This window comes from Aegilops tauschii, chromosome 2 (genome assembly GCF_002575655.3).
Source record: "Aegilops tauschii subsp. strangulata cultivar AL8/78 chromosome 2, Aet v6.0, whole genome shotgun sequence".
NCBI classification, from domain to species: domain Eukaryota; kingdom Viridiplantae; phylum Streptophyta; class Magnoliopsida; order Poales; family Poaceae; genus Aegilops; species Aegilops tauschii.
Window position 1 is genome coordinate 39,862,353 of NC_053036.3, and position 12,955 is coordinate 39,875,307.

The following is a 12,955-nucleotide window of genomic DNA, read 5'->3' on the forward strand; positions in this document are numbered from 1 at the left end:
AAGAATCACTGAAAATCTATTTTCAAAGTTAAGTTATTCACAAACTAGTGATTCACACAAATTTCAAATAATTCAAAATGTAAACTATTCAAATTTGTAAACTACCGGCACTAACAGAAAGTTTGTAATTTTTTGTACCTAAAGCAAAAATATTCCCAAAGAAACTCTAAATACAGCAAAAAACAACTCAAAAATAAATAAAGCAAAAAAATTAAGAAAATAAAAAGCCCACCTACTGGGCCAGAGCGGCATGCATACGACTAGAAACCCAACCTGTAGTTGGGCCAGGATGCAGGCCCGCAAGCCCAGTAGGCCCACAGGCAGAGTAGAAGAGGTAGGCCCAGAAGGCCTGCTATTGAGAGGAGCTCAATGCGGTGCCCGCGTCGGGGCTTATAAACTGGTCCTGGCGCTCCTCAACTAGTGAGGTGGGACTAAACTTCTGCGCCCCTCGCCTGGCAGCGCACACCCTTTAGTACCGGGTGGTGGCACCAACCGGTACTAAAGACGGCGCTTCCCGCCGCTTGGCCTGGCCAAAATCGACCTTTAGTACCGGTTGGTGGCTCCAACCGGTACTAAAGGACCATCCTATATAAGAAACACTTACGAAAATTTCGTCAGTTTCCTCCTACTTCTCTCTGCTTCATCGCCGCCGCCCCGTCCCGCGCCGTCCCCGTCGACTCCGCGCCACCCCCGTCCTCATCGCGCCGTCCGCATCGCCGGCCCGTCCCCATCCCCGCACCGGCCCGCGTCCCCGTCCCCGCACCGGCCCGCGGCGCCATCGCCTCGACCTCGCCCGCGCTGTGAGACTCTGTCCCCCCTCTCCGCTCCCTCCAATCGAAGCCGCCGCGCGTGCCGCCGGCGCCGTCGCCTTGGCTCGCCATCGTCGTTGCCTACACACACAACACATACACACATACACACATACACACCATACACACACATACACAATTTTTGTTCTGCTTTTAGTTTTTAGTTTTTCTGTTTTTAGTTTTTAGTTTTTCTGTTTTTAGTTATTAGTTATTAGTTTTTTCTGTTTTTTCTGTATTAATGTTATAGAAATGTTAGTTATATAGAAATGTTAGTTATATATAGAAATGTTAGTTTTTTTTCTGTATTAATGTTATAGAAATGTTTGTTATATAGAAATGTTAAAGAAAAATTAGTTATACAATTTTAGTTATAGAAATGTTAGTTTTAGATATGGTCGATGTTTTTTTAGTTTATTATATTTTTAGTTATAAAATTTAGAATTTGCATATAAGAAATCACAATCCAATCATTTAAAAAATGTTACTTTACTTTTGCGGCATATAGTATTTGTTGTCGACGATGCCCGGCCCGCATCCTCGCCGTTGACCCGTTCGCGACGACGTCCTGCTTCAGAGGACCCATGTCCGGGATTGGGCTCCGCCGGGCTGGCACTGGGAGGTGCTACCTGGAGGGGCGCGACGCTTGGTGAGGAACCCGGCCTCGGGTCCTGTCGTCGACCCTGATCTCCTTTGGTGGCGTTCGCATGGGCCACATTCGGTGCAGAGGGAGCCGGCCCCGAGGGAGGTGGTGCGTCGTCGTGTCAGGGAGGAGGACGAGCACGTCCATCGCTACATGGCTGCTATGGACGTCAGGTTCTCCAATACCTGGCAGGTTCTTTGGGCGGATGACCGGAGATATGATCATGTGATGGTTCCTTGTCTTTGGGTGTCCACCGCCCGCGCCCCAGGAACCGCGAGTGGCCTAGATTCTTCTATAGTATTCGATCTTTATTAGCTACCTAGCCAGTGATGTATTCGAGATTATATATTATTTGAGATGATGTATTCGAGATTATATATTACTCGAGACGATGTATTCGAGATTATATATTATTTGAGACGATGTATTCGAGATTATATATTATTCGAGACGATGCATATTATGTACTATATGATTCAGTTTTTCCTTATTGATTGCATCCATGCATTGTAATTTGAATACTAAATTTTTTTATATTTCTTCTGTATTAGTTAAATAAAAGCTATGGCGGACAATACCGGCAGAGAGGGAGAAGAGGCCCTGTTCGAGATCATACGCAGCCCTAGCAGGCCAGATGATCTGAATGAAGCAAATGACGGCTCCCAATATCTGAACAATACCGGGGAGGGTGATGATAAGATATTCGATCTTGACGACCGAGCTGATGAAGTCATGAACAATGATTATGATTATGATGACGCAGACAATGATTATGATGACGAATACAATGTTGATCTTGAAATAACAAAGACTACCGGGGAGGTACATTTGTATAAGCAGGCATCTAGTGATCATCACATGTTTTTTTATTTGAAGATATATTAACGAATCGATCTTTCTTCTTTCAGCCCTCCGGATCGAGCAAATCTGCTTCTATAGACAGCATGACAAAGCGCAGCCCAAGCAAAAAGTTGAAGGAGGGTGTAAAGTACAACATCGATTCCATCAAAGCTAGTGGAGAACCCCTCACGCCTAAGAACATTGCGAGAAAGTTCGTTCGTCAGTGCGGAGTTCTTGTGAAGGACCAACTCCCGATCTCCATTCAAGAATGGAAAGAGCCAAAAACTAAACGCCCAGATGTTACTTGGGTCGACGACAGAGCAAAACAAAAGCTTTGGGAATCTCTTATGGAACATTTCACCCTACCATATTATTTCACTGATGCAGATGTGCAGAAAGTCAAGGACGCTGCTCTTAAGAAGATGGCAATTGCATTCCACACCCACAAGAAAACTGTATGGGCCAACTACCTCGCTGCAGAAAGGAAGACTCCAGAATTCAAGGGAACAGTGGAGAAGCAAAGAGAACACTGGCCCGCTTTCGTGAAATTCAAGGAATCAGAATTATCTAAGGAACGGTCGAGAAAAAACAAGGCCAATGCCGCAAAAAAGACGCAGTTCCATAGGCTGGGTCCACGTGGCTACGCGGTGGCAATGCCTAAGTGGGATAAGTCTGAGCAAGAGATGGAGGATGCAGGGGTCACTCCGGTTACTAGGAGCTGGCCCCCCAGGTGCAGAACTTGGTTCTATGCGCATGGGGGGGCATTGGACCTGAAGACAGGCCTGGTTTCAAAGCAGGCAAGTCTAAACGGAGCAGAACAAAAGTTACTTGACGCAATAGAAGATGCTCGAAAGGGGGTGTTCACGCCCAATAGAGAGAACGATGAGCTTCGCGCGCCCTGGGAAATCCTGAACACCCGGGAAGAACACGAGGCAAGGGCGTTATTCCCTGGTATGAGGGCTTTTCGGAATGGAACGACGACTACAGGACCCGTGCAAGAAAGAAGATGGAGGAGGAGAAGAAGAGGAAGCTGGAGGACGAGCAGAGGAAGCAGGACGCGGAACGCCTTCAAGGCCTAGAAGCAAGGCACGCGGACTTGGCACTCAAATTCCAGCAGCAGCATCAGCAGATCGACTCACTTAGCCAGGAAAGGGGGTCTCAGCAGCGGCAGCAGCAAGCGGATGATCATCCAGCATTGGATAGCACCGTCCCATCCATGCCGAGAAGCAGCATTGGTTCCGCCCCGGGCGATGCACTGCTGGATACATACCCTGTGGATGACATCATAGAGAACACTAACTGTGAGCTACACTTCAAAATGAAGAACATATCCATGAAGGTGGCAAACGCCGTTGCTTTTACAATTACCCCCGAAGCAACCTTCCATTGCGCCCTGATTCCAGAGGGCTATGCTCGTGTCTTGGTTGATGAGGTGGTGGGCCCATATTCAGGGCTAGAGCTTGACATTCCTGGAGGTGACGACGAGCAAACACTTGGAGAGGCCGTACATCGTTTCATCCTATGGAAAAAGGATTTCATCATCTTTCTAAGTCCACCGACACTGCGTCTGCCGACTCCTCCTCGAAGTCCGCCACCGTGTCAGCAGACTCCCGCTCCTCCAAGTCCGCCACCGTGTCAGGCCACACCTCCTGCTTCAAGTCCGGCACAGCGTCAGGCCACACCTCCTGCTTCAAGTTCGACACCGTGTCAGGCCACACCTCCTGCTTCAAGTCCGGCATAGCGTCAGGCTACTCCTCCTGCTCCAACTAAGCCACGTCAGCCGTCTCCGCCGCCTAAGCAATCGCAGAAGAGACACGCTGCAGCTATGGTGCGTAGCAGTACGAGTCGAGGTAGTACAGAAAGTACAGGCGGAGAGAAGCGATATAAATATGGTCCAAGCAGTCTCGCTCCTCTTCCTCAGAGGCCTTATGACATGACCGAGGAGCAAACCGATGCAATAGTGCGGGCCAAAGTGGACGCTCATTTTTGACCGAAACCGGCAACGCCGCCGAGGGAGAAAGTGCCTGAGGAAAAGATTGACCACTTCATTCGTATGGCTAGACCACCAGCTCCCAAGCCTGTTGACTCAGACTATGAGCGCCAAATCAAGAAGGCACATTGAGCACGACTACAGAAAGAAGCGAGCTCGAGCTCGAGCCAACAAGCAGCTGCCAAAAAATGCGGGAAAACTGTTCCCCAGCTAGGAGAACAGGCGGCGCAATCGACCCCCCCTCCCCGCGCGCTTGTTGTGCCAACAACACATGAGAGTACGTGCGCCCAATATTATTGTGGGCAAACCGTTTACGTTCCCGAGCTGGGCGATGTGGTAATAACCGAGGAGCATATAATGCAGGCTGAAATGCTCAAGATCACTGTTGGACAACTCCTCGAGATCGGGCCCATGCCTCCGCTTAGAGAGGAGGAAATAAAACGGAAATATGTCTGGGGCCAACCTTTGGTCGAGCCCGAGGAGGTCAAGAACCTCCCAACGAGAATGTATGAATTGCATGATTGGTACATGAAAATTACCAAGATTTCCAATCGAGAGTCCCTCATGGTGCAAGTCGAGGAAGATCATTACTTCCATAAGAAAGCTCTGGCCATTGAGTATTCAGAACTATTTCAGTTATTCAATCAAGATGCACTCGACAAATCTATCGTTAGTTGCTATTGTCTGTAAGTGATTTCTTTCTGTAGTTTAAGTCTCAAGCTAGCTCTAGTGCTCATTGATTGATCATTAATTACCTGTAATTATATATCCTCACTATATATTCTTTTCTGTGGTATTATGCAGGATGAAGATGTATGAAATGAAAAAAGCTGGACGCTATGGCATTGGGTTCATTGACCCAAATACCGTTAATGAATACACCTGGAAATTGGAATGGTGTAGACAAGATGTAGAGAAATGCATGCTAGAGTTCTTGAAGCGCCTCAATAGCAATGAAGATATACTACTTCCTTACAACTTCGAGTGAGTCACACTGTCTTGTACTACAAATTCTGTTTTGCTTACTAGCTAGATGTTAATAGGTGTATAGGGTTTAGGGTTATAGTTGATTAGTGTTATGCACATGCCCGCTTAATTTATACATGCAAATGTATGCGCATGCAGCTTCCACTGGATCTTGTTAGACATTAAAGTTGATGAAGGAAAAGTTGAAGTACTGGACTCACTACTTAAAAAAATAGTGACTACAGCATCGTGAAGGGGAGTCGACAGGTTATTTCAATCATTATTAACTATATCTCGGCCTATTTAGTTCGTCATTTCCTGATATGAACTATTTTTAATAACCCCTTTATTAATTTTCTTTGCCGGCGGGCAGGGCTTGGGCAAAGTACATCAAGGTGACTCCAGGAAAATGGCGACAAAAGCTATGTTGGTATCGACCCAAGGTAAGTAATTAAGTAGTACTAGCTAGCTAGCTACCATCTCTTTAATTCTTGTTTCAATACCATTAATTAATTAACATGCTTGATTAATTATTATCTGATTAAATTCTATTGTCGTAAAGGCCCTGAAGCAGGCCCCGGGGACTGAAGTGTGTGCATACAATGTTTGCGAGAACATTCGCATGATGGTGTCCGAAAGGAGCAGATCTGATAGACAGGACTGGGTATGTTTGCCAGAACACTATTCACAAATCTTACATGATTGTCGATATCTAGTCACACAACTAACACACATGCATATTGATCTCCTTCTTAACAGTTCAAAGAGGTGCGGGACAAGCTCCTATCAGAGGAGCGCATACGAGCACTTCAAGAGGAAATAGCGGGATTTTTGCTCGACCAGGTCATAGATCCCAAAGGAGAATACTATTACCCGCTACCGCCCCCATGAACCACTTGTCATCGTGCTCCGAAGGCACCAAGGCAACATGTAGGAGAAATTGTATATATATATATACATGTGTATGTGTGAATAATTAATGGTGGTTGTGAGACATTCGATTATATATATATGATCAGTTCTACAAGAAAATCTATTTATATATGCATAACGTGTACAATATGTAGTATGGTAAAATACCAGCAAACAAAAAAGAATTAAATGGAAAACACAAAATTAATGGAAAAATAAAAATTAAAACCAAACCCCCCCCCCAAACAATTAGTACCGGTTGGTGCTACCAACCGGTACTAATGGTCTACCACACCCGGGCCTGGCTCATGCCACGTGGTGGCACTTTAGCGCCGGTTCGTGCCGAACCGGTACTAAAGGGGGGGGCCTTTAGTCTCCACTCCATAGTGCCGGTTGCAGAACCGGCACTAAAGGCCCTTACGAACCGGTGATAAAGGCCTGTTCTGCACTAGTGTAGTTCCATTAAAAATACAAAGTAGGAAAGAACTAAAAAAACTGAAAGAAAAATAAGAAAAGACCTAAACTACTGGTGGACTGGGCTCTAGGTCAACAGTGGGAGCCCAGCCCACATCGCCACCTCCTCCTTCCTACTGCTCATCAGGAGCGTTGTGGACGCGCGTGCCCCGTCCATGGCCACGCGGCATCCATCCCGTGGCTCCCGACACAGGTAAGGTCGCCCCGACCCCGTCGATGAACCCTAGCTACCCCATTCCCCTCCCTTTGTCTCCCCCGCTCAGATCCGCCCGCAACCGCAGCCACCATCGCCATGCCCCCGTCGTAGGCGCGGCCACCGAGCTCCTCTCGCCGCCTCTTGGTGTCAAGACGCTCCGACGTCGTCGACTACGTCCTCCCCGTCCACAAGATCGAGCTCGAACCCCCTCCCTCCATCGTCGGGATCGAGCTCTTTCCCCTACCCGCGGTTGCCGGTGAGCTCCATCCGCTGCGACCGTCCTGCTGCTACTAATCCGTCGCCGGCCTTTCGTGTGCCCCACCGTGAGCTCTCATCCTCCCCCCGTCCTCATTTGCTCAATCTCGTGCCATAGCTGCCTGTTCCCACGAACTCCGTACCACCGTGGCCATGCAGCCGCAGCCGAAGCTGCCCGGGCTTGACCCATGCCGCGTGTGCTGCTGCTGCTTTGTGCCCCCTACTGCTCCTACTTCTGTCTGCTACTGTTGCCGTGCAGCTGCTGCGTGCCGCCTACTGCTTGCTGTTGTCGCGGCAGTCCGCGGATCTGCATCGCCTGCCGCTGCCGCGCCTGCGCACCGTCGCCCTCCCGCCTTTGCTTGCACGCCCGCACCAGTGCCCCACTGCGGCCAACGCATGCAGCCGCGCCTGCCCGCGTGTGTGCCCCGTGACAATCCCCAAGTGAAGGGAATCAGCGTAGCAATTTCCAAAGGTGGAAGTGATAAGTATGGAGTGTCGAACCCACAAGGAGCTAAAGGTAAGATCAATATTGTTTCAAGCCCTATCTGCCACTGATACGACTCTACGTACACTGAACGTTTGCTTCCAACTAGAAACGAGAAATAAAACTACGTTGTGGGTATGAAGAGGATAACTTTGCATGGTATCGGAGAGCTAAAATATAAAAGTAGGTGCTGTTATCATAAAATTAGAATATATTACTAAATATTATAAATAGCGAGTGTGGAATAATGGTGGATCGGTGTGCGGAATTGTCCTAGGCAATTGTTAACAAGACCGGTAATCACCATTGCAATTTCATATGAGGGAGAGGCATAAGCTAACATACTTTCTCTTCTTCGATCATATGCACTTATGATTGGAACTCTAGCAAGCATCCGCAACTACTAAAGATCATTAAGGTAAAACCTAACCATAGCATTAAAGCATCAAGTCCCCTTTATCCCATACGCAACAACTCCCTTACTCGGGTTTATGCTTCTGTCACTCAAACAACCCACTATAAGCGAATCATGAACGTATTGCAACACCCTACAGCGGGAATCCCTCACGCTTGCGCGACACGAAGGGCACCATAGGACAACACCAAAATAAAACATACAACTCATACCAATCTAGATCATCAATCAACCCAAAGACAAAGGATATCTACTCAAAACATCATAGGATGGCAACACATCATTGGATCATAATATGTTCAAGTAGGGATTACAGCGGGGTGTGGGAGAGTGGACCGCATAAAAGAGATGAGGATGGTGTGTTGATGAAGACGATCACCGCGGCGATAATTCCCCTCCCGATGGCACTTCGGCGCCACCGAGAGAGAGGAGGAGAGGTTCTCCCCCTTGTGCTTCCTCCTCCATGCCCCCTGGATGGGGAGAGGTTCTCCCTCTGGTCCTTGGCCTTCATGGCGATGATGGCCCCTCCGGGATCCTCCTCCATGGCCTCCGGTGATGATGGCCCCCTCCGGCAGGGTGCCGGAGAGGGCCTAGATTGATTTCTCGTGGCTACAGAGGTTTGCGGCGGCGGAACTTCCGGTCTAGGTTATTTCCCGAAGGTTTCTATATTTATAGGAGAAGTTGGCGTTGATTTCACGTCAGGGGGACCCTCGGGGAGTCCACGAGGCAGGGGGCACGCCCCCCACCCTCGTGGGGCCCCCGTGACTCCCCTCCGATAGATTTTTGTTCCAGTATTTTTCACATTTTCCAGAAAAAATCTCCGTTGATTTTCATCGCATTCTGAGAACTTTTATTTCTGCACAAAAACAACACCACGGTAGTTCTGCTGAAAACAGCGTCAGTCCGGGTTAGTTCTAATCAAATCATACCAAAATCATATAAAAATATTGTGAACATGGCATGAATACTTCATAAATTATAGATACGTTGGAGATGTATCACCCCGCTGCTCGCGCCCCCATCCGCGTTAGCTAGCCGTGCCGCCCTCCACCGTCCCGGCCCGTGATGTCTACTACACAACCTTCTTCTTGTAGACGTTGTTGGGCCTCCAAGTGCAGAGGTTTGTAGGACAGTAGCAAATTTCCCTCAAGTGGATGACCTAAGGTTTATCAATCCTTGGGCGGCGTAGGATGAAGATGGTCTCTCTCAAGCAAACCTGCAGCCAAATAACAAAGAGTCTCTTGTGTCCCCAACACACCCAATACAATGGTAAATTGTATAGGTGCACTAGTTCGGCAAAGAGATGGTGATACAAGTGCAATATGGATGGTAGATATAGGTTTTTGTAATATGAAAATATAAAAACAGCAAGGTAACTAATGATAAAAGTGAGCGTAAATGGTATTGCAATGCTAGGAAACAAGGCCTAGGGTTTATACTTTCACTAGTGCAAGTTCTCTCAACAATAATAGCATAATTGGATCATATAACAATCCCTCAACGTGCAACAAAGAGTCACTCCAAAGTCACTAATAGCGGAGACCAAACGAAGAGATTATTGTAGGGTACGAAACCACCTCAAAGTTATCCTTTCTGGTCGATCTATTCAAGAGTCCATAGTAAAATAACACGAAGCTATTCTTTCCGTTCGATCTATCCTAGAGTTCGTACTAGAATAATACCTTACACAAATTAACCAAAACCCTAATGTCACCTAGATACTCCAATGTCCCCTCAAGTATCCGTGGGTATGATTATACGATATGCATCACACAATCTCAGATTCATCTATTCAACCAACACAAAGAACTTCAAAGAGTGCCCCAAAGTTTCTACCGGAGAGTCAAGACGAAAATGTGTGCCAACCCCTATGCATAAGTTCACAAGGTCACTGAACCCGCAAGTTGATCACCAAAACATACATCAAGTAGATCATGTGAATATCCCGTTGTCACCACAGATAAGCACATGCAAGACATACATCAAGTGTTCTCAAATCCTTAAAGACTCAATCCGATAAGATAACTTCAAAGGGAAAACTCAAATCATTACAAGAGAGTAGAGGGGGAGAAACATCATAAGATCCAACTATAATAGCAAAGCTCGCGGTACATCAAGATCGTGCCACATCAAGAACACGAGAGAGAGATCAAACACATAGCTACTGGTACATACCCTCAGCCCTGAGGGTGAACTACTCCCTCCTCGTCATGGAGAGCGCCTGGATGATGTAGATGGCCACCGGTGATGGATCCCCCCTCCGGCATGGTGCCGGAACAGGGTCCCGATTGGTTTTTGGTGGCTACAGAGGCTGGCGGCAGCGGAACTCCCGATCTAGATTATTTTCTGGAGGTTTGGTTATTTATAGGAATTTTTGCCGTCGGTCTCACGTCAGGGGGGTCTCCGAGTCGTCCATGAGATAGGGGGGCGCGCCCTCCACCCTCGTGGATGGCTCGCGACTCTTCTGCCCCAACTCTTTTACTTTGGGGGCTTCTTTTGGTCCATAAAAAATCATCAAAAATTGGCACGTCAATTGGACTCGGTTTGGTATTCTTTTTCTGTAAAACTCAAAAACAAGGAAAAAAACAGAAACTGGCACTAGGCTCTAGGTTAATAGGTTAGTCCCAAAAATCATATAAAATAGCATATAAAATATCCTAGATGGATAATACAATAGCATGGAACAATAAAAAATTATAGATACGTTGGAGAAGTATCAAGCATCCCCAAGCTTAATTCCTTCTCGTCCTCAAGTAGGTAAATGATAAAAACAGAATTTTAGATGTGGAATGCTACCTAACATAATTTTCAATGTAATTTTCTTTATTGGGGGATGAATGTTCACATCCGAAAGATTCAAGACAAAAGTTTAATATTGACATAAAAATAATAATATTTCAAGCATGCTAACAAAGCAATTATGTCTTCTCAAAATTACATGGCCAAAGAAAGTTCATCCCTACAAAATCATATAGTTTGGCTATGCTCCATCTTCGTCACACAAAATATTCAAATCATGCACAACCCCGGTTTCAGCCAAGCAATTGTTTCATACTTTAGTATTCTGAAACCTTTTCAACTTTCACGCAATACATGAGCGTGAGCCATGACATAGCACTATAGGTGGAATAGAATGGTGGTTGTGGAGAAGACAAAAAGGAGGAAGATGGTCCCACATCAACTAGGCGTATTAATGGGCTATGGAGATGTCCATCAATAGGTATCGATGCGAGTGAGTAGGGATTGCCATCCAACGTATGCACTAGAGCTATAAGTGTATGAAAGCTCAACAAAAGAAACTAAGTGGATGTGCATCCAACTTGCTTGCTCATGAAGACCTAGGGCATTTGAGGAAGCCCATCGTTGGAATATACAAGCCAAGTTCTATAACGAAAATTACCACTAGTATATGAAAGTGACAAAATAAGAGACTCTCTATCATGAAGATCATGGTGCTACTTTGAAGAAGTGTGGAAAAAAGGATAGTAGCATTGCCCCTTCTCTCTTTTTCTCTCATTTTTTTGTTTCTTTGGGCCTTCTCTTTTTTATTTGGCCTTTCTCTTCTCTTTTTTTTCCTCACATGGGACAATGCTCTAATAATGAAGATCATCACACTTCTATTTACTTACAACTCAAAAAATTACAACTCGATACTAGAACAAAAATATGACTCTATATGAATGCCTCCGGCGGTGTACCGGGATGTGCAATGACTCATGAGTGACATGTATGAAAGAATTATGAACGGTGGCTTTGCCACAAATACAATGTCAACTACATGATCATGCAAACCAATATGACAATGATGGAGCGTGTTATAATAAACGGAACGGTGGAAAGTTGCATGACAATGTATCTCGGAAGGCTATGAAAATGTCATAATAGGTAGGTATGGTGGCTGTTTTGAGGAAGATATAAGGAGGCTTATGTGTGATAGATCGTATCGTATCACGGGGTTTGGATGCACCGGCGAAGTTTGCACCAACTCTCGAGGTGAGAAAGGGCAATGCACGGTACCGCAGAGGCTAGCAATGATGGAAGGGTGAGAGTGTGTATAATCCATGGACTCAACATTAGTCATAAAGAACTCACATACTTATTGCAAAAATCTACAAGTCATCAAAACCAAGCACTACGCGCATGGTCCTAGGGGAAGGGTTGGTAGGAGTTAACCATCGCGCGATCCCGACCTCCACACATAAGGAGGACAATCAAAGAGATACCTCATGCTTCAAATTTGTTACACAACGGTCACCATACGTGCATACTACGGGACTCACCAACCTCAACACAAGTATTTCTCAAATTCACAATTACACCACTAGCATGACTCTAATATCACCATCCTCATGTCTCAAAACAATCATAAAGAATCAAACTTCTCTTAGTATTAAATGCACTTATTATGAAAGTTTTTATTATATCCCTCTTGGATACCCATCATATTAGGACTAAATTCATAACCCAAGCAAATTACCATGCTGTTCTAAAGACTCTAAAAATAATATAAGTGAAGCATGAGAGTTCATCTATTTCTTCAAAATAAAACCACCGCCGTGCTCTAAAAGGATATAAGTGAAGCACTAGAGCAAATGACAAACTACTCCGAAAGATATAAGTGAAGATCAATGAGTAGTCGAATAATTATGCAACTATGTGAAGACTCTCTAACATTTATGAATTTCAGATCTTGAGTACTTTATTCAAACAGCAAGCAAATCCTAATAAAATAAAATGATGCTCCAAGCAAAACACATATCATTTGGTGAATAAAAATAAGGCCCCAAGTAAAGTTACCGATGACGAAGACGAAAGAGGGGATGCCATCCGGGGCATCCCCAAGCTTAGGCTCTTGGTTGTCCTTGAATATTACCTTGGGGTTCCTTGGGCATCCCCAAGCTTAGGCTCTTGGTTGTCCTTGAATATTACCTTGGGGTTCCTTGGGCATCCCCAAGCTTAGGCTCTTGCCACTCC